Here is a 3335-nt window from a genome sequence, read left to right on the forward strand (position 1 = left end):
CTGTACCTCCCATAGTGTAATTATAGTGGACATTTTTGTTTTACTGCATGTATTACCTTGCACTTGTCCACATTGAATTTCATTTGCCAGGTGTCAGCCCACAACTGAATTTATCTAAGTTCCTCTGAATAGCATGTGCTGCCAAGATTGTATCTGCTAAGCCACCTATTTTAGTATCATCTGCAAATTTGACAAGGTTGCTAAGTATCCCAGAGTCCAGATCATTAATATAGATTAGAAAAAGCAAAGGCCCTAGTACTGATCCCTGTGGAACTCCACTAACAACCTCACTCCAGTTAGAAGTGACTCCTCTAATCTGTTTCCTATACATCAACCAGTTCATAATCCATCTACTTACATGACCCTGAATGCCTACAGCTTCCAATTTGAGGATCAGTCTTTGGTGTGGAACCTTATCAAAAGCTTTTTGGAAATCTAAGTATATCATATCATATGCTTTCACGTGATCTACAGCTGCAGTTCCATGTTCAAAAAAATGTATTAAGTTAGTAAGACATGATCTGCCTCGTCTAAACCCATGTTGACTATCTCCAAGAATATGGTTTTCATTGAGATGCTCCTCTATTTTCTGTCTAATCATTTTTTCCAACATTTTACTGGTGATGCAGGTGAGACTGATTGGTCTGTAATTTCCTGGCTCAGTTTTGTCCCCTTTCTTGTGGATTGGTATGAAATTTGCTGTCTTCCAGTCAGTGGGAACATCCCCTGTTCTAAGTGTCATTTGGAATAATCGAGTTAGCGGCCTATACATAATTTCCCTCATTTCTTTAAGAACTGTTGGAAATATCCCATCTGGCCCAGGTGATTTGTTTGATTTTAATTCTGCTAGTCCCTTTAGTACCTCCTCCTTATTTATCCTCATCTCTCTTAGGGTTTGACTGGATTGATTGTCAACCTGTGGCATGTCATCTGTTTTTTCTTTTGTAAAAACCTCTGTGAAATACTCATTTAGAATATTTGCCACATCTTGTTCGTTTTCCAAGATACCTCAATTTTTGCCCTTTATCTGTTTCACCTCCTCCTTAATTGACCGCTTGCTGTTGTAATTTTGAAAAAAGCTCATTGCATTGGTTGTAGCTCCAAGAGCTATGTTTCTTTCTATTTCCCTCTTTGCTTTCCTGATCCCTTTCTTAAGATCTCTTTGCAGCTCAACATATTCTATGTATTTTGTTTCATCACCATCCCTTTTGTATGTGCTATACAACATTTTCTTCCTCTTTATATTTTTTTGCATGCCTCTGGTTTGTATGTATGTATGTATGTATGTATGTATGTATGTGTGGAAGGAAAGTTAGAAATTCTTTTCTCACAACTGTTTTTCTCTCTTGTATACTTAAGAAAGATAAGGTCAAGCTAGAAGGTCAGGAGGCCATAAGGTAGTTTGATTTGTCTTTGTTATTTACAATGAGAACCTTGGAGACAATGTCAAACAGAATGACCTACGTGCCTGTTCCCTAATACCATGTATAGACCTATGAACTCTGTTCGATAATGATATATGTTCTGCTTAGTTAGCCTTTAAGATAACATAGTAATGACTTTCTAGCATGTATGTATGTATGTATATATATATATATATATATATATATATATATATGTATGAATGTATGTATGTCCAATTGCTTTTGACAATACAAATGAATTGAGAGGGAGAGAGAGAGAGAGAGAGACAGACAGACAGACTGACAAACAGAAAAACACACACACACAGAGCCAGCCAGCCCGCCAGCCAGCCAGCCAGCTCAGCGATGACATCACGAGCCTCTCTCAGCTGACTGCTATGACATCACAGAGCACGTACATTCCGTTGCTTGCCGTCTGTCAACCACTCAGTCACTGCCAGCCAGACTGGCTGGCTGGCTGGATGTGGGGGCTGCTTGCTGCTGCTGCGTACCTTAGCAAGCTTATTTGCTTGACCGGCCTTCCTACTCCTCTGCCCACATGCCCACCTATGCCTCTACTCCAAGATACTTATACAATAGAAAAACTATGGTAATAATAATATAGCCCAAGACAAAAAATATTAATCTTTCTAGACTGTATTAAAGTTCAGCACTTCGGAAAAATAGAATTATTTTGTATTTCAATAAAACACACACCCAACCAATGTAAATGTCACGGACGGTGTTAATTAGCTCCTTAATCACCATTACTTATTATATTTATATTTCACTTCACTTTATGCAATATGGCTTGTGTATTTTGTTTGGTTCTATATTGCCATTATTTTGTGTGTTGATTATCTTTCACTTTATTGTTTAATTTGTTATTCACTTAGTATTATTTTGATTGTTTGCACGCGTGCCTTATTATTTTTGTTTCTTCTTTCTTTCACAACTCACCTGGGTCCACCTGCACTCTTCACACGCATCCCCACTTAATCACCCTGCCCTGGGAGAGGAGAGGATTATCTGCTGTAGTCCACTTTCCAATGTGGGAGGTCTCTGCGGCTCATATCTCATTCAATTATTTATTCATTTATCCTACATCAAGTTTATTTATTTTCCCACGTTTCATTCAATCACCATCAGAAGCTCTCTGTGCTAAAAGTGGCAGCACATTTGTCTCACACACATCAAACTCACCTTTTCCTGCTTCCCAAGCCTTATCAACTTACTCAGACCCTCGTCAACTTACTCAAACCCTCTTCAACTTTGGTTAACATTGCTCTGCATTCTAACAGCTATTCTTTCTCCTATTCTTAATTTCTTACAAGAAATGTATTCAGGTTTTTTTATCAATATGTTTTATTTATATTTATACAGATGTCACTCCATTATTCGTTTATTGAAGTCATATATGTACCTAACAAAATATTAGCCAATAGGCCATTGATCTCAATAATGATTCCCATAATCCTAGGACACCTTCTCTTTTACTCTCCCTTTCCATTCTTACTTTTCTCCTGTAAAGCATTTTATATTACTTGAGCTTACTTATTCTATAGTTGTAATCTTATACTTCTGCGGTATCTTACCCTTTTCCTACATCACTCATCTTAAAACCATGGTCTACTTTGACTTTCATTTCAGGTATTATATGCTAGGCACCAATAACCAAACATTTTCTGAAAGACTGTAACATGTCACCAGACTGTTTACATTCTCCTGCTTTCACAGGCTGTCAGGGCTGCACCAGGCTCTCTTCTAGCCTTTCGTTTCCTTGAATTTGACTTTTGACAGAGCTTGTCCATAACATGATGTTTAACAAACAAATTCTGGTTCTTCTTGTGGAGACACCATGACTATTTATGTATTACTATTATTATCCATCTGTTTATTCAATGTATATTTTGGATTACTTTTCTTATAATA

The sequence above is a fragment of the Amia ocellicauda genome, unplaced genomic scaffold, assembly GCF_036373705.1.
Source record: "Amia ocellicauda isolate fAmiCal2 unplaced genomic scaffold, fAmiCal2.hap1 HAP1_SCAFFOLD_35, whole genome shotgun sequence".
Classification (NCBI taxonomy): Eukaryota; Metazoa; Chordata; class Actinopteri; order Amiiformes; family Amiidae; genus Amia; species Amia ocellicauda.